Raw genomic sequence first — 20,625 nt, forward strand, 5'->3', positions numbered from 1 at the left:
TCTTTTTGTCTCACGATGCTTCCTCTTGCTATATACACTTTAATAGCTCATTTTCCGCTTGTCGAATGTGGTGTGTTAGCGTTTTGTACCGTTTTGTTTTTKTGGTATTTTGCTATATTTCGATTTTCCGCTTTGTTCTACACGACCGCAAAGTTTCCGTTTTGCCTTTTGACAATGAATATTTAATTTTCTATTTTTTTAATGTTTGTTTTATACAASCATATTACATTATACAAATGTGTGTTCGCCGAGCGAGTGCTCCGTTTCGTTCGACGCGTGATCGATAAATGTTTTCAACAAAAACAACAAATCCACGAGCTTGTTATAAAGAACGTTGTCGCCTCAGTCACAGCTACGCAGCTGACGCGTTTATGTACGCTGCCACCGTTAACGTCAACGCCAACGCCAGTGACATTACTGGTATAGGCAGTAGCACCGCTGTCACTGTTGCTACTGTTATTGTTTTGGCTGTTACTGTTGCTTTTAGTTTCGTATAGCAGTTAGTCGCAACGTTGCTCTCGTCGTTGGCTTTACTGTTGACTCAGACGTCACTGCTGTTGTCGTTGCTAGAGTTGTTTCTTGCCTAATAGCTCCATCAGTGCCTCCAACCAACAATAACAACGTACGTCAATTGAATTTCAGTTGAATTTTTATTGTATAACTCGCAGTTTTTATTATTTTATTGTTGTTGTTTTATTTATCGCTGACAATTTAAATTTATTATATACCTTATAACATATTTCTTATATGATTTTTCACAGCGCAGTGACCGACTGCCTTGCCGGTGGCTGTAAAAGTTCGTTTGTGAACGTCGCCGTCAACGACGCTGTCGTCGTGCGACTGTTCTTTTATTAACACTTGCAAGCAATATTTATATTTGCTCGCTTTTTTCGTCAACTTTAGCTGAATAAAAATATTATGCTAGAAGAAAATATGAATTTTGCTTTAGCTAATTGTGGTYCAACAGTGTTACGCTGCACCACTAGAGGAAAGCACAATTCGCACGGTTGTTTCGCTGCCGACTGCCAACTGACCTGGCTGTAAAACTTGCCAATGCATACAGCTACACGGCTGAACAACGAAAACTGTTATACGAATTTCAAGCGAAGATGATTTGTAGCGACGGCAGCGRTGTTGGTGGTGGTGCAGGGTACGCATACGTAGTGTGGTACCACAAGCAGCTGAACAAGGCGGTGTGTGTACACATGTCTATGGGAATGCTTTGTATTTGACCGCCGTCTTTGTTGCTGCAACGCGTTAAAACCATATATGCATACATGTGTGTGTATATGCTGCAGACGTTTTCGCACTCTCCCAATAGCGCCCATTTGAGCAGGCAGGCGCAGTAGGCGCACACCGCTGTGCTCTCAACGAACGAGCGGATAATATTTCGTCGCCACTCTGCTGCCGCTACTCGCTCATTTATCAACAATGCATTGTCACCGCTCTGCCGGAAAGGTGCTGCGCTCATTTATAGATAGACAAACAAAAATTGTTTTGTTTGCATTCAAGTTTATTTAGTTTTTGTTTAGCTACTTGTTTCGCTTCTATATATTGCTTTGTTTTGCGAAAAGCAAATTTTCGTTGAGCGTAAAATTTCTGACAATTCACCGTGCAATAACAATAAAGCAGCGTGTCAGCTGCTGTCACCTGGTCTTCGGCAAAGTTCTATGCACATGTGGAAGTTTTGCGTTGTAAAAGTGGTGTGATTTCAATGGAAACTCGGAGAGAGCCAGAGCATTTGCTGTGCTAATCCTGCTTGGAAATGCGTCAACAAATATGCCTCGCGGTCTGTTAGCAACCGAAAATTCAAACAACAACAACATCGCGACAGATGACGAAGTCTTTGCTGTCAAAAACAGCAAAATGCTCAGCCATCCAACTAACCAAACGACCAACTATTCATACCCGGCATTATGCTTGCTTACGTAGTGTGCAGCGCTTTTCGCCAGCAGACAGCTCAAGCATGCGTGTGTATGTGCATTTGTGGACCGACCGCCACTACCTCGAGCGGCGTCGCATTGCAACGCCGTAAGTTAAGGCTCTGCTTTATAATCCATTAGCTGAAGCTTTAATTTACTTACGTTGAGGCGTTTTTTTTGTTGCTCTGCATTCGGCGAAGCAAGGGTGGTTTTCTTCGTTCATTCATGCAATCAGTTGTGCGGAAAGTAAAAACCGGGAAGACATTGTTGCCATGCATATACAAACTATATGTAAAAATGTTTCTTTTTTCTACAAGTGTGTGTGTGCTTTGAGCATATGTTTGTATTTCTCACTGTTGGTCTGCTTGCTCAGCTGTTTTGTTCCACCCATTTTTGATGACGGTTTAGCTCATGGAGCAGTGTCAGCAGGTGACCGGCCATGCTGTAGTGTGTCAAGTTTGTATGTATTTGCTAGTTATCGAATTTTATGAAATTGCTAATACACTTTCGCTTTATTTTTATCACTGTTGCATGGCAACATTGCAGTCGATTAATACAGTTTCACATGTTTGCTGTACTCACATTTGTGCTGACTGTCATTGAACACGTGCTGTTGGGGATAAGCAAATTGTCCCCATAGAGGTAGCTAGGTGCCCGCTAGGAAATTGATTCGATTTGTTGAGTTCTTTACAGATGGTTATTAGTACTAAAATTTTTATTTGATTAAGTTTTCAGATATTATTTGGAAATTTACGTAGAATTTAATACCTTCGAAAACAAATATCTCTCCTTTATATACCACTGGCTTTTCTCCCAAGGGACAGCATTATCAAAAGTGTAAACTTCACTAGAAAGTTCAAGGGTATCCTCAGCCGTAATGCTGAATGGAACGACTCCACTCACGAGATAATGATTAGGAATAGTTCAATTAACTCCGACGACTCGAAAACGTCGGAGGAAAGCGTGCACCAAACTCCAAATACCTATGGGTAGTTTTTCGGGCATATTCCAAGCAGAGGTCTTTGCTATAAGTCGGTGCAATGAACGTATAGTTATACTAAGCGACAGTCAAGCGACATTCCAAGCGATCTCCGCTTACGAGATCAAATCGCTATTGGTGCAGTACTGCGCCTGACTGAACAGTCTATCACCTTGTCTGGGTGGCAGGTCCCAAAATTATAGCTAGGAATGAACTGGCTGATGAGCTTGTCCGCTCCGCAGCGTCCGGGAACGTGGTAGTACCCGAACCTTTAATTTCCGTTGGTCCCAATATCATAATGAACCTGTACCGCAAGGATGAAGCACTGGTTAGGTTGAGATATTGGCAACATCTTCTAGGCATGTCATGCGTCATGCCAAGTTGTTAATGGGTGGTTACAACCTTAAAATGTCTCAAAGGATAAACTCAGGCTGCTTGTCGCCTTCTATTTTGTCCATTGTAATCTTAAGAGGCACTTACATAACATGGACCTAGCTTCTTGTGCGAATTGTCAGCTCTGCTACTTAGAGTCTGAAACTCCAGAATACCTTCACAGTAGTCTGTAGGCGCAAGATGTACGCCCTTGGATTCCTATTTCCAAATAGAGATCACATCGACTCTATAACACTTAGCAATACATATATCGGAATTTATCAATATGATGGGGCGAAGTGAGTCGTTGTGACTTAGGAGAGAGCACAATATGTAAACCTTGGCTCGCGGTGTAATCCTCATTTATTCATCTAAGCAGGCCCTTTAAAGTGGTAAAAAGTGTAAGAAGTTCATAATAGGTTGAGACACATTGGAAACGAAAAATGAAATTACAAAAACTACATGAAAAATAATTTACATACGATCTGAAGTTAGTAAGAAGACGGGGAGAGACGTTTTTGAATTTTAAGGGTTAAAACTGTTTATCTGGATTTCCTGCAAAATTGTGAATCTTATAGAAAAAACTTATATGACAAACTTCTCGCTAATGAAAAGATCTATGACTTTTGTATCAATACCTTTTGGACATAACCTCAAAATTTATGTGAAAAATTCAAATAGCCAAGTTTTCGGGTTTCTTATTTTGCAACAAATTTGTTATATGTTATGCCAAAAAAAAAAAAAAAAANGTGTTTATAGTATGCGCTTTGTTAGTGTTTTTGTTATTATTGAAATATTTAAACGCTGGGGCGTATCTGCACTTTTGTATTTGTTTTTTTTTTTTTGTTTTTGCATATATTATTTTTTAAGTTTTTTTTTTAAATTTTCTTCTTTTTGTCTTTTTCGCTTTCAATTTGCATTGACAGCAAATGAAAATGCACAGAACCGTTAATACTCTTTAATTTAGGCTTTCGTGCATTTAATGTGTTGGTATTTTTGCTCTTTGTTACAACAAAATTACAGTCTTTTTTTCAACCTTGCTCTTCAACTGCTCGAGTTTTGTACTTGCAATGTGTTAAGCGTTTGCAATAGAAATTTTAATTCAAGTTTAAATGCGTAATGCGACGAAAATGTTATTGTTGTTCTGGTTCTAGTTCTGGTTGTTGTACCAGTGCTATTCCTTATTGTTTTTTGTTTCAGTGCTGAGTTGTTGCGGACGTGTGTTGTTTTGGTTTGCAGGTGTGCTAGTTGGTTAACATTTTTCAAAATGTATTGCATTGACATGCATACATAAATGGCATCACATTAGAAAATTGGCAAATGCATTAATTTCTATATTTCTTTTTGTCTCACGATGCTTCCTCTTGCTATATACACTTTAATAGCTCATTTTCCGCTTGTCGAATGTGGTGTGTTAGCGTTTTGTACCGTTTTGTTTTTTTGGTATTTTGCTATATTTCGATTTTCCGCTTTGTTCTACACGACCGCAAAGTTTCCGTTTTGCCTTTTGACAATGAATATTTAATTTTCTATTTTTTTAATGTTTGTTTTATACAACCATATTACATTATACAAATGTGTGTTCGCCGAGCGAGTGCTCCGTTTCGTTCGACGCGTGATCGATAAATGTTTTCAACAAAAACAACAAATCCACGAGCTTGTTATAAAGAACGTTGTCGCCTCAGTCACAGCTACGCAGCTGACGCGTTTATGTACGCTGCCACCGTTAACGTCAACGCCAACGCCAGTGACATTACTGGTATAGGCAGTAGCACCGCTGTCACTGTTGCTACTGTTATTGTTTTGGCTGTTACTGTTGCTTTTAGTTTCGTATAGCAGTTAGTCGCAACGTTGCTCTCGTCGTTGGCTTTACTGTTGACTCAGACGTCACTGCTGTTGTCGTTGCTAGAGTTGTTTCTTGCCTAATAGCTCCATCAGTGCCTCCAACCAACAATAACAACGTACGTCAATTGAATTTCAGTTGAATTTTTATTGTATAACTCGCAGTTTTTATTATTTTATTGTTGTTGTTTTATTTATCGCTGACAATTTAAATTTATTATATACCTTATAACATATTTCTTATATGATTTTTCACAGCGCAGTGACCGACTGCCTTGCCGGTGGCTGTAAAAGTTCGTTTGTGAACGTCGCCGTCAACGACGCTGTCGTCGTGCGACTGTTCTTTTATTAACACTTGCAAGCAATATTTATATTTGCTCGCTTTTTTCGTCAACTTTAGCTGAATAAAAATATTATGCTAGAAGAAAATATGAATTTTGCTTTAGCTAATTGTGGTTCAACAGTGTTACGCTGCACCACTAGAGGAAAGCACAATTCGCACGGTTGTTTCGCTGCCGACTGCCAACTGACCTGGCTGTAAAACTTGCCAATGCATACAGCTACACGGCTGAACAACGAAAACTGTTATACGAATTTCAAGCGAAGATGATTTGTAGCGACGGCAGCGATGTTGGTGGTGGTGCAGGGTACGCATACGTAGTGTGGTACCACAAGCAGCTGAACAAGGCGGTGTGTGTACACATGTCTATGGGAATGCTTTGTATTTGACCGCCGTCTTTGTTGCTGCAACGCGTTAAAACCATATATGCATACATGTGTGTGTATATGCTGCAGACGTTTTCGCACTCTCCCAATAGCGCCCATTTGAGCAGGCAGGCGCAGTAGGCGCACACCGCTGTGCTCTCAACGAACGAGCGGATAATATTTCGTCGCCACTCTGCTGCCGCTACTCGCTCATTTATCAACAATGCATTGTCACCGCTCTGCCGGAAAGGTGCTGCGCTCATTTATAGATAGACAAACAAAAATTGTTTTGTTTGCATTCAAGTTTATTTAGTTTTTGTTTAGCTACTTGTTTCGCTTCTATATATTGCTTTGTTTTGCGAAAAGCAAATTTTCGTTGAGCGTAAAATTTCTGACAATTCACCGTGCAATAACAATAAAGCAGCGTGTCAGCTGCTGTCACCTGGTCTTCGGCAAAGTTCTATGCACATGTGGAAGTTTTGCGTTGTAAAAGTGGTGTGATTTCAATGGAAACTCGGAGAGAGCCAGAGCATTTGCTGTGCTAATCCTGCTTGGAAATGCGTCAACAAATATGCCTCGCGGTCTGTTAGCAACCGAAAATTCAAACAACAACAACATCGCGACAGATGACGAAGTCTTTGCTGTCAAAAACAGCAAAATGCTCAGCCATCCAACTAACCAAACGACCAACTATTCATACCCGGCATTATGCTTGCTTACGTAGTGTGCAGCGCTTTTCGCCAGCAGACAGCTCAAGCATGCGTGTGTATGTGCATTTGTGGACCGACCGCCACTACCTCGAGCGGCGTCGCATTGCAACGCCGTAAGTTAAGGCTCTGCTTTATAATCCATTAGCTGAAGCTTTAATTTACTTACGTTGAGGCGTTTTTTTTTGTTGCTCTGCATTCGGCGAAGCAAGGGTGGTTTTCTTCGTTCATTCATGCAATCAGTTGTGCGGAAAGTAAAAACCGGGAAGACATTGTTGCCATGCATATACAAACTATATGTAAAAATGTTTCTTTTTTCTACAAGTGTGTGTGTGCTTTGAGCATATGTTTGTATTTCTCACTGTTGGTCTGCTTGCTCAGCTGTTTTGTTCCACCCATTTTTGATGACGGTTTAGCTCATGGAGCAGTGTCAGCAGGTGACCGGCCATGCTGTAGTGTGTCAAGTTTGTATGTATTTGCTAGTTATCGAATTTTATGAAATTGCTAATACACTTTCGCTTTATTTTTATCACTGTTGCATGGCAACATTGCAGTCGATTAATACAGTTTCACATGTTTGCTGTACTCACATTTGTGCTGACTGTCATTGAACACGTGCTGTTGGGGATAAGCAAATTGTCCCCATAGAGGTAGCTAGGTGCCCGCTAGGAAATTGATTCGATTTGTTGAGTTCTTTACAGATGGTTATTAGTACTAAAATTTTTATTTGATTAAGTTTTCAGATATTATTTGGAAATTTACGTAGAATTTAATACCTTCGAAAACAAATATCTCTCCTTTATATACCACTGGCTTTTCTCCCAAGGGACAGCATTATCAAAAGTGTAAACTTCACTAGAAAGTTCAAGGGTATCCTCAGCCGTAATGCTGAATGGAACGACTCCACTCACGAGATAATGATTAGGAATAGTTCAATTAACTCCGACGACTCGAAAACGTCGGAGGAAAGCGTGCACCAAACTCCAAATACCTATGGGTAGTTTTTCGGGCATATTCCAAGCAGAGGTCTTTGCTATAAGTCGGTGCAATGAACGTATAGTTATACTAAGCGACAGTCAAGCGACATTCCAAGCGATCTCCGCTTACGAGATCAAATCGCTATTGGTGCAGTACTGCGCCTGACTGAACAGTCTATCACCTTGTCTGGGTGGCAGGTCCCAAAATTATAGCTAGGAAYGAACTGGCTGATGAGCTTGTCCGCTCCGCAGCGTCCGGGAACGTGGTAGTACCCGAACCTTTAATTTCCGTTGGTCCCAATATCATAATGAACCTGTACCGCAAGGATGAAGCACTGGTTAGGTTGAGATATTGGCAACATCTTCTAGGCATGTCATGCGTCATGCCAAGTTGTTAATGGGTGGTTACAACCTTAAAATGTCTCAAAGGATAAACTCAGGCTGCTTGTCGCCTTCTATTTTGTCCATTGTAATCTTAAGAGGCACTTACATAACATGGACCTAGCTTCTTGTGCGAATTGTCAGCTCTGCTACTTAGAGTCTGAAACTCCAGAATACCTTCACAGTAGTCTGTAGGCGCAAGATGTACGCCCTTGGATTCCTATTTCCAAATAGAGATCACATCGACTCTATAACACTTAGCAATACATATATCGGAATTTATCAATATGATGGGGCGAAGTGAGTCGWTGTGACTTAGGAGAGAGCACAATATGTAAACCTTGGCTCGCGGTGTAATCCTCATTTATTCATCTAAGCAGGCCCTTTAAAGTGGTAAAAAGTGTAAGAAGTTCATAATAGGTTGAGACACATTGGAAACGAAAAATGAAATTACAAAAACTACATGAAAAATAATTTACATACGATCTGAAGTTAGTAAGAAGACGGGGAGAGACGTTTTTGAATTTTAAGGGTTAAAACTGTTTATCTGGATTTCCTGCAAAATTGTGAATCTTATAGAAAAAACTTATATGACAAACTTCTCGCTAATGAAAAGATCTATGACTTTTGTATCAATACCTTTTGGACATAACCTCAAAATTTATGTGAAAAATTCAAATAGCCAAGTTTTCGGGTTTCTTATTTTGCAACAAATTTGTTATATGTTATGCCAAAAAAAAAAAAAAAAAATTATTTAAAGCCCTGAAAATGATTGTTTAATAATTTAGAATGGCGTTCTAAGAGAAGAGTTTCCCAAGGTTTGGTTATTATAACAAATTAGGGGGTTCAAAATCCGTCGATTTCAAAAATATTTCAACTTCTTCCTGAGTAACCAACCTAATTCATATTCACTTCACATAATCTTTGCACTTATTACCTAAATACTAATTCTTAACTAGTTTAGGTGTACTACAAGGAAGTTTCGTCTGCAGGGCAATTTGTGACACACGCGATTTTGTATATTGTTTCTTGCCTGTCGTCATGGCATATTGAATATTGCTGACCTATAAATTGTAACGCTATCATAGTGGAGGCAATCCATGGTCCGCACAGCATTTTACTGTTGTCATGACAACAAAATCAGAAAAATGTCACAGATCGCTGGCGGTTTACACGTACAATAACAACAAAAAATGGTGCTACTAAACCGTAAAAGGCGCGACATTGTCATACTAACACACACACATGCATATTTATAACAGTTTTATTTGCGCATAAATATTGTCTAGTAGCTGAAGGATGCCTCGCTGATGTTGAAAGCCCATTCATTTATCGCATTTATTGTTTTCTTTTGCTATAATTATAATCCTTTTATTTTTGCATACACCTTTTTATGGCGAATCAATTTACACACACACACATACTATGCACGCTTTTGTTCTGGCGAGTATTTCCATTTCGTTGTTTTGTCTTTGTACGAAATGACTGTGCAGTCGTGCGAATGGTTGTATGCAACAAAGAGATGGGATTTATTTTTGTGTAAACACACACTCCTCTCGATACTATTGGCATGCAACGCCGCCATGTGTGCAAGTCGTCGTTTCACAAACCGCGTATAACAGTAGAGGATACGAGTATACCAGTATTGCATCGTCACGTTCGCCACCTTTCAATCTAATATAGAGTATTCTCAAGTGCATACAAACAGACATGTACAGTTATAGACAATTCCAAAAGAAAGGAAAATCAAGCCAAAGTCAAAGCAAGAACAAAACACACACACACCGTTATATAGCTTATTGGGTTTGTCTGACTGCCCTAGTCATTCGGTCAATGTCACTCACACATGCATACACACACACACATGCAAAGAATAGCAGAAAAAATATTTTCATTTAACGTTTTGCGCTCTTTAAAGGTCCCGTGCTGAAAAGTGACTTAATCTTATTCAGCGCGAAGAGCGCTCGTTGGTTCGGTCGTTAACCGTTAAAAGTAAAACATCGCTACCCAAATTTAATTTGAGTTATTTGAATTGTATTGACATGATTTCATCAACTACAATAATAATAGCAGCAACAGAAACAACAACAAAAATAGCGCATTTGTCTTTTGTAGTGACATTCTTCCTTATGTTGGCGAGATGTGAGCTTTGGATTCTACTCGTTCGGCATTTTCTTTGCCTTAGTCATGGTTATTAAAAGTAAAAATGGCGTGCAGATTTTGTTTTTCTCAAAATATATACACATATGTACAGAGAAGTAAGTAATAGTATATTATTTTGAAGATATATTATATCTGCACTTGAATCCACACAGCATTTAATATTACGAGCATTTGACATTAAAGCGCCTGGAAAAATGCGTGCACCGCCGTCAATAATGACGTCAGACTGTTGTTTATAGTTATAGAAATATGTAGATTGCCAAGTTTTCTCGGTGGGTGTTAGACTGTGTTTGTTCACTTAAAATCAATCACTTGTTATTTTAATAATAACGGTATAATCTGAGGTCGTTTTTTTTCTTTTAACATTATACTTACTTTTCATATTCTAGACAGCCAATAATAATAATTTGGGGCCTTTCAAAGTCCAGAAGAAAGCGTTTTTTGAAATTTCAAGCTACAGTTCGGTCTTTAAGCCTTCAACATATCATATTGGTCAATCCTTGAGACCCAATATTGAAATGCGGACAGAATTTTATATGTCAACAATGGGTAAAATCGGGTCCACTGGCCCCAGTTATTTAATTTAATTGGTTAATATGTATGTATGAGTTTTCTTAATGTAACTCTTCATCTTTTGCTGTAAAATCTGGATAAAATCAGGTCAACAGTTTTACCAACTCCCACACACCTTCCATAAGAATTTCAAACTTTTGGTTGTCTTTATAAAAGAACTTCCACGAATACGTCTCAGATGGTCAAATTTGATGGGGAATGTTTACTGTCATTCTAAGGAACATTCTTTGGTTTTGTTTTTTTGAAGATTATCTCTTCAAATGTTGGCCACGACCACGTCTCAGATGGTCTATCTGTTGAGTCCAATTTTGGATGACTGTTTCTTGCATTTCAACTGGTAACTGGTGAGAGACACGTCTTTTGTTCCAAGGCCTGAGTCGAAGCGTGATTGACCGCACAGACCTTGGATATTACGTATCCCCAGGAAGAAGTCTAACGGTGTGACTTGACAGGATTTTTGTGGTCAATTGAACCGCCCAAAATGTAAAATTATTTTCGCAGCGCAGTGTTCTCTCAATAAATCCATTGATTGATGCGATGTGTGGGAAATGGTGTGGTCTTGTTGAAGCCAAATGTCGCCGAGATCACGAGCTTCAATTTCAGGTATCAAATACGCGGTTATCATTTCGCTATTGACACTTATGTTCTCACCGGCATAATATTTGATGAAATACCGACCGATGAGTCCACCGGCCCACAAACCACACCAATCTGTTGTTTTTCTGGATGAAATGGCAGCTCTTGAATATCTTTTGGTTGCTCTTCGTCCCAAATGAGACAATTTTGTTTGTTTACATACTCGTTGAGCAAGAAATGAGTCTCGACGCTGGACAAAATATGGCTCGAAAATGTCGGATCTTCTTGGAACTTTTCAAGAGCCCATTGTGCGAAGCGATTCGCCTGCGAATATTCACGAATTCGGTTGTGTAAATCCTTATAGTTACTTTTTTCAAGTTCGGTGACTATTTACTGACTTCGACTTGCCAATTGTTCTAGAGTAGCGCATCGAACTACAACTACAAGAGAGTAGTGTGCAAAGATAATGGACAAGTTTCTTTTAGTTAAAATTTAAAATCAGAAGGAATTCTCAAGTAGTAGCAGCAAGTCCTAGCGTCTGCTTTACCCACTAGGATAATGTGTGCGTGTCTCTTCAACAAAATTGTCACTTTGCAAATCTACTGAAAACGCCTCGTCAGCAGCCAATTTGTCGTTTCAGCGGCATTTTGCAACGTAAACGCATAATTTACTATATATAAATGCTTGGAAGGATTCAACACCAAGCAGTGCAGGTCTGTCATTTGCAACTTGCTCGCAAGCTCACTTTGCTTTGCATAAGTGCTCGACTGCGCGACTTACTAATCAACGTTAGAGGCGAATACTTAGCTGCACTTAAATTGCAGCAAGTCGCTTATTTATTTACCCTTACAATAGGTTTTATATTTGTGCACGTGCACACACTCATACATACACACACAGACGCACACCCAAACAGTCATTAGTAGGCGATTTGTAGCAATTTAAAGTAATTTACACTACGAGCTTATTGTTTGTAAAGGCCCGCAAATATCCATCGCAATGCGGTTGATTTTGCATCGATTTTATAGAAAGTGCATTGTATGTATGTGTGTACGTATGTGTGTATGGCATCAATGGAATTGTTGTGTGTGAAACTTTTGTTGTTTTTGCGTAAACCGACTCGCTTCTTTGCAAATAGGAGATTCGTCACTAAGCGGAAGTGTTCGTATTGTTGAAAGTTGTTTGTTGTTGCTTTTGTTTTCTCTGTGATCAGTTGTTGTTTATGGCTTACAATTGTTGTATTTATTCGAAGTTTTTCTTGTGTTACATTGAGGTGTAATTAGAAATGTTTTTACATTACAGAAACAAAAATATCTATAGAAAAATAGGTGTGTCGGCCAAACAATAAGGCCGATATCAGTTCGTCATTTTTTGATTTCGTTCATGACCGTTCGACTATTTAATATTTTTATACTCTCGCAACAATGTTGCTAAAGAGAGTATTATAGTTTTGTTCACATAACGGTTGTTTGTAAGTCCAAAACTAAAAGAGTCAGATATAGGGTTATATATACCAAAATGATCATTGTGACGAGTAGAGTTGAAATCCGGATGTCTGTCTGTCCGTCCGTTTGTGCAAGCTGTAACTTGAGTAAAAATTGAGATATCATGATGAAATTCGGTACACGTATTTCTTGACTCCATAAGAAGGTTAAGTTCGAAGATGGGCAAAATCGGCCCACTGCCACGCCCACAAAATGGCGAAAACCGAAAACCTATAAAGTGTGATAACTAAGCCATAAATAAAGATATTGAAGTGAAATTTGGCAAAAAGGATCGCATTAGGGAGGGGCATATTTGGACGTAATTTTTTGGAAAAGTGGGCGTGGCCCCGCCCCCTACTAAGTTTTTTGTACATATCTCGGAAACTGCTACAGCTATGTCAACCAAACTCTATAGAGTCGTTTCCTTCAGGCATTTTCATATACAGYTCAAAAAYGGAAGAAATCGGATAATAAYCACGYCCACCTCCYATACAAAGGTTATGTTGAAAATCACTAAAAGTGTGTTAACCGACTAACGAAAAACGTCAAAAACACTAAATTTTACGGAAGAAATGGCAGAGGAAGCTGCACCCAGCTTTTGAAAAATTTAAAATGGGCGTGGCGACGCCCACTTATGGACCAAAAACCATATCTCAGGAACTACTCCACCGATTTCAATGAAATTCGGTACATAATATTTTCTTACCACCGTGATGACATGTACCAAATATGGGTGAAATAGGTTTACAACAACGACTGAAATCTCGATTATCACTTTATCATGCGAGAGTATAAAATGTTCGGTGACACCCGAACTTAGCCCTTCCTTACTTGTTCATTTTCTTTTTGGCTCTACAATCCCTAATCTAATACCGCTGTCTTATTTATATCTTTTCCTGGTACTAAGTTGTACACATTATCAAAGCAAAGAATGTAGGGAGTTCCGATGTTCGCCATCCTGTCTATCGCTCTTAGCCGAATTCGAAGAAACTGCCTTTTAACCAACTTCTTTAAATCGTTCCTTCGCAGCATTCACGAGTTCTATTGTTTCCATATCTTTAGTCTGCAATCTTTGTTGCTCTCGATAAAGTGGCTCATAATTGATTGATAATCGATTTCTCTTATTTCAGTGTAATTACTTTTGTACTTCATTTTCTGGTAAGAGAAACAACTAGTAGGTCTTGAGTAACTTTTATTCAAATGAAGCTCTACAGACATATTTTCTTTATTTTTCGCCATTCAAGCAATAAATTTGTAATGTTTTCTGTTATCGGAAAATATGTGTTGAATTCCAGAAGTCCAGTTAAGTCAAGCAATTGTTTATTAATAAAAAAAGTAAATAGTGAGCCCACAACTGATAAACGTTGGGTTCACTTGACATATTATCTGCTGCACTCTGCAAACATCAACCATCTTTTGTTTGACAGAAAAGAAAACAGGAAACATCAGCCGATAACGTTTCCACAATTCCTTGTCTAAGTCTAAGAATTCTGATAAGACATAGGAAAAATGATACAAATAATGTATTTCCATTTTGCGGACATTTTTATAGAATGGCCTACATATAAAGTTTTTTGTAGCAAGTTGAGAGAACTGTGCATAAGTATGTTTTGAGTCATATCGCCGCTTTATATTTGAGAGAGTATTGAGGATTTTCTGCTGTTAAACATATTCAAAGAAATTATTTTATTTTTTTCAAAGCAAAAATATAATACACACTTTTAATTAAAAAAAAAAAAAATTAATTTTATTAATATAATTTTGTAATATTTTATTTGAATTTATTGGCTGCGTGCGGCTTCCTTGTTTTTAGAAAGTTTGAAATCAGATCATGAGCTGGTTGGTTATTTTTTATTTAATGACTGTTCTCAGAAGTATTTTTTAATAAGTGAACATACATATGTATGTACGTATTGTGGATATGTATTAGTAATTTAGACAGTTTTAAGACCTTACCTTTGTGCTTTTCTCGCCAGTCTAGAGCCATCAAAGGAGACCAGCAAGAAGATTTATTCTGCGGGTAAAAGGAATGAAATTTTCCTATTTCAGATTTTATTAAGCATTTTATTGAAAATTTGATACAACGACGGCCACTGATAGACTGATTTGAAATATTCAGTTCCACCTACTGAAGCTTGTTCGGTGTGACAGTCGTGGCGGATCCCAAAACCCAGCGCACAACCCTGGAAAGGTATTGCCTTTCTCACTTAAGCTCGCCGTAAAACGAAAGAAGATATTTGGAAGTCGTGAGCTGCTTAGCCCCTCTCATATATCATGTAGCTGTCATACAAACAGAACGATTAAAATCAAGAAAAAAATGTATAAGAGTATTAGTGCAGCCGAAGTTAACGTCCCATTATTATACCAATTTAATAGCCTTAAGGGGTTAAATGGGCTTCCTCGGATAACAAAAATCCTTTTTTCTAACAATTTTATCTCATATAAAAAATTAAATATTTTATTAGATTTTTTTTTTGTTTTAAACATACCATACACTTTTAACAAAGAAATTCTGAAAATTTTGAACAAAAATATTTTAAATCCGGCCATTGTGACGCCATTTTCGGGGATCCCTCGCAAAAAGATGCGCTCTCGTTGGCAGCATAACTTTTTACAGGATTTAAAGTGAAGAAATAAGTGTTTTAGTTAAAACCTTAACTTAGAACTGGGACGAAGGAAGAAAAACTGGATTTTGTGAAAAATAAAAAAGAAAATTAAAATTTCAGTGAAAATTTCGCAACATTTTTTTCTTTTTCAAATAGTTCTAATCGAAAAAGCCTTAGTCCAAGTCTTTAAAAATTTTATCGCCAAGACCTGTTTAAAATTTCATGAAGATCGGTTGAGTAGCTCTCGAGAAATCTTGCCAATCGACTTCAAAAACACAGTATCGAGAAAAACGCGTTTAAAGATTTGAGTTGAAATAAAAGCTATCCTCGAGTGCACATTTTCCCAAGGCTGTGTCTTAGAAACTATTCGTTTGTTAATAAAGACAATAAAAAAATCGATAGTTTGAAACCTGTAAACCCATGTAACCCCTTAAAAAATGTAAAATGTTGAGATTCGACTATAAGTCTTTGACTGGTTGAATTTCAGCTTGAACTCCAGCTATAAGTCTAAATTTTCCTTCTAACAATTAAACGGGGCCTGGAGCTTCTCATAAAATCTGATTTTAGGACGTTTGTGCATATTGTGTTTCGGTAAATACGTTTTAGAACTGTCTATAGTTTTTGATGTCAAGATGTGTATATAAAAGAAAAAATATGTATATTACTTAAAGCAGGAGAGAATTGAGCAATCTTATTTTTTATTAGCAGCATAGCCGAATTTCCGGCATTTTCCGCCATTGATTAATTGTAAATTCCAATAACTGATTAGCGCACCCTCGTAACTGTATACAATTCACATGATTGAAAATTCATCGGATATCTTCACTTATTTGCAGTTTCTTGCTTTGTGAGGTACACCATCATTCTTTTCAATTGAAAAGAAAATCTATAAAAACTCTTTAAAATGTGTGCATTACTATGCAGGATTGTTGAACTGCTCTGAAATGAGCGAGAAGAGAAGAAGGAAAAGATAAATGCAACTTGTATGCACATTTCCATTGCCATTTGTTTATGGCGTATATAGTTACTCAAGGCCATTAACTTAACGTGTCTCCTCATTAACATTTTCGTTTCATCAAATTAAGTAATTTGCATTATTCGCATACAAACGATACGCTCGCCGCAATCAATGCTCCCCAATGAACTTTCGATTTGAGCTTAATGAACCGATAATTCTTACCTTACGGCAACGAATGTTGTCGCCGGTGACCTGATTAATTGTGCATGCAATTTCACAGAAAAGGTGAAAAGCGAGAAGCCAAGCACCCAAATTTCGCTTTTCACTTGCAATACGCGCTTTTGGGTCATAAATTTCGAGACAATCGATTTGTGGGCGACGAAACCACAGCAGCAACGAAATCACACGCTCGAGAGCAGGCCAGACCAGCGAGCGTCAAGTGCAAGCGAGTAAAATTATTTGCGCACTTAAATATGTGTATGTATGTATGTATGTGTGAACAAATTTGTATTTGTTTTTGCAATATTTTACTTGAAGACCACTCGGTCCATTTTAGCCACAAGAAAAACGAAATTATTTATAATTTTTTGGCTCAAATCCAAAGTAAGTTTAAATACGTTGTTGTAATTTTTTTGTTATTTTTTCTGCTTTGGTTGTAGTTTTCCGGATTTTGTTGCTTTTTCTTTGGTTTTTTTTTCTGTTTATGCTTTTCTCATTTATTTTTATTTCTGTATGTTATTTTTGTTGTTGCATTACTTTGTTTTTGTTTTTCTCTCCTTGCGACAGTAAAATGTAATGGTGACGACAGCTTTTGTTGAGAAACTGTTGCCAGCATTTCCGTTTGTGTCTAAAGGTTAATCAGTGTATCGAGTGGGGCCCGCGGAATTCTAGATATGCATTAGATTTACTGCCACAAATGTGATATACAGCGAATTTCTACATTATATACATACTTATATATCTATTTATATGCTACCTGTGTGTCTTTCGCTATTTGAACGTATATACTTATACTTATGTACAAATCTATATACAATTACCTCTCCTTGCTATTTGCTTACTTCAAGCATTTAATTAATTGCAATTGTTTGCATTGGAAATGGATGTCTATCGAGTTGGAAACACCCACAGCACACACAGCGTCATCTATCTTATTCGTAATTCTCTATATACTTCAAAGTATTTACCTACATATTTAGATTCTTTCAGCAACTTTGCTTAGTTTTTTTTTTTTTATTTTTAAATTTATTTTCGTGATCATATTTGTAGTTTTGCACTGACGTGCGACCAGTTTTTGTTGTTTTTCTGCCGCCAAACGAAGCAAAGCACACAAAGGAGTGTTATATGATATCGAATTCATGCAGTTGCTTATATATTATATAATATACATATTTATTTATATATGTAAAAAGCACTCGAATCATATATGCATAGCTGCATACATAAACAGGTTCACTTAAATGTGCTCATCATGCATCCCTGGCTGCTAATTGTACGATGTGCCCTCTCAAATAACTTGCAAAAAAGTTGTACAATTGCATTGAGCTGACAAAAGTTGTAGTTTTTCAAGTGAAACGTCTAAAATAAAAAACATACCTATATATAGTATATGCATATTTATGTCACGTTTTGTTTAATATAAAATGGAAAATAAAATTAATGTATTTTTAAACTGAAATCATTATAATTTGTGCATACATGTAAAAAAACAGTACCCGCCAAACGTAAATAAAATGCTAAATAGTTAATTATTTTTCAATGTTTATTTTGTCGTCTTCAAAGTAATCCACAACAGATTAAAAACACAAAAACACGATTTTTCCAGTGCTCGAAACACTTTTCATCTCCTTTGGATGGCCTTTAACGAAATGAATGAAAACGAGTTCCACGAAGCGGCAACTTCAGTTTGGGGAACAAGAAGTAATCACACGAAGCCGAATCTGGTAAATGGTTGATCTGGCTGGTTGATCGATGATATTCATTGTATTTTCGGCTTTTAATTCGGCCACAATTGTACTCGTTTTGAAAAAAAATTAAGCTTTATCGGGACAAGTCGAACAAAAACGTCTTTCATACCCAAAATATGTACCAAAATCATACAGATTTCGCAGACCCGCGAGAGATGTCTCTCTTGCCATCTCTCTAACACTTGCCTGACGGTTTTCAAGCACCATATTCTGCCCTTTTTTTTTTTAAATATTTTTATCAGTTACAGAGGTCGAAGGTCGTCCAAAACGAGACATGTCTTCATTTGTTTTAGACAAATTATTTTTTCTATCTTTTGCCCATTGTCAAAATTGTAACATAATACTAAGGTGTACCGACTTAATCTCAGCTGCCGTAAACAAACTGGTTGGCAGATCGTGCACATATTTGGCATAGTAATTAAAAACGGTCAAATATGATCAGAAATATCATTTATCTCGGGATTTATTATTACAACTTCCGGGTGCTTTTTGTCAACATCTATCAACGTTTTTTTTGTGATTATTGTGGTAGATTGGAGTGGAAAGTTTTCCGATCTTTACATATAAACGTCGAAATAAATTTTTTTTTTTTTTGTTTTTTTTATAAAATCTCCGACGTTTCCTTCAACGTGTTGCAAACTTCATGGCAAACCTAACATACCCTGTTCCGGATATAAAATTACAGAATAATTTTTTTTTTTTTAATATTAATAGTACCCAGTGTATGTATGTATATAATGACAGGCTTATTTCCACTGTTATTAAAAAATTGTGAATTAAATTTGACAATGAAAGGTCAAAACCACTCAATGGGAAAATCTTCCAAAAACAGTATAAATATATAATTTATGTGTGTATATAAGTATAGTTATGTCAACTGAATTGTGGAATATTGAAGGAAATTTCGTTGTGAAAAAAACATGAATCATTCACAAAGTCACGTTTAGAAATAAAATAAATCATTTAGTAGGAAAGAACATAAAAATAAATAAGAATGAAAAAATATGAATATATGTAAGAATAAATAAAAATATACACATACACAAATAACAAGAAAGGAAGGGTTTAGTTCGGCTAACATTTCACACTCTAGCAACTTTCAACGATTACAACCGTGGTAATACCTTCAGGAACATACGGCCTGTTAGTTATATGGGGTCTAGGGCACTCTTATTAGAAAAACATGCTCTCTCAGTTTTATTAAGATAACTCACATATTGGATTTCGAGGCTGACGTTGGTTCAGACGAAACTTCTGACAGTCATTGCATTGAAGTCGTAGATAATTTCGTCTGTCTTGGAGTCAGTGTCAACACCAACAACAATGTCAACCTCGAAATCGCACGCAGAATAACTGCTGCCAAGAGGTGCTACTATGGACTGACTAGGCAATTGAGTCCTCTAGTCGAACTCGACGAACAAAGATCAAACTCTAAAAGGTCACTCATCATTCCCCTCCTGGTTTGAATTCATCACCTGATAGTCGGCGTTTCGAGATTTCGAGAGAAAGGTTCTGTGGAAGATTTATAGTCCTTTTTTGACGACGGTTAGCTCGATTAACATAGGAATGCCAGAAGAATGTCATATATCGAATTTATTTGAAATCGGCCTTAATTTATCACGTCTTTAGTCAGTGGACTTATATAATGCGTGGGCTTATCAACCGATTTCATCTACGGTAGGAGTTGTTATAATATTATATTGGTTTTTGATTCTTTAGTAGCTTAGGAGATAAGTACATTATACCAATTAAAGTTTGGAGGCACGCCCACTTTTGCCACTTGCCACTGCGATGCCCTGTGTTTAGTTATGACCTTTTAAAAGTTTATAAAAGATTAATAATGTTTTCTGGGCGTGGCAGTGGTCCGATTACGCCCATCAGCGAACTCGAAATTTTTTACTAAGGAAAGCGTATGCATACATATCTAAATATTTACCCAAGTTACAGCTTGCACGGAGGGATGAACAGATAGACAGTTTCAATATTCCCATATTGGGGTTTAGAAAATGTAAATCTCTTTTATGTCAGTATAATACAATAATTAGTTTATTCCTTCATGTGAATCACCCTGCACCAATTTTACTCAAAATATAATTAAGAAACTTAGAAATGTGCTTCAATTAAATTTCGTATGTTATGACTGTACTTTTAAGTACTTCAGTTCCATAATTATTTCAAGAAATTCAATATCTTAGAATAAAATCAACTCAGCTGTCAGTTACTGCTCTTCAGATGCTCCTAAAAGCACGTCGCCAACAATTATTTGCTTTTTCTATTGAATCAATGCAATTGCATAATACGAATTCTAATAATTGGTCAAAAGTACTCAAGTATAAACACTTGAAACCGAAACCATTTACAACAAAGATTTCTTCTACATAACTGTTTTGTTGACACACAAATTCATTTAGTC

At 37.2% G+C, this 20,625-nt stretch overlaps 1 protein-coding gene across 2 annotated transcripts in view; it reads left to right on the forward strand.

Moving 5' to 3' along the window:
* Positions 1-20,625, forward strand: part of LOC108978514 (homeobox protein 5) — a 60,981-nt gene that overhangs the window by 11,591 nt on the left and 28,765 nt on the right. The gene's annotated exons all lie outside the window — the stretch shown is intronic.

Source organism: Bactrocera latifrons, unplaced genomic scaffold (assembly GCF_001853355.1).
Source record: "Bactrocera latifrons isolate USDA-ARS-PBARC rearing strain unplaced genomic scaffold, ASM185335v1 scaffold_1, whole genome shotgun sequence".
NCBI classification, from domain to species: Eukaryota; Metazoa; Arthropoda; class Insecta; order Diptera; family Tephritidae; genus Bactrocera; species Bactrocera latifrons.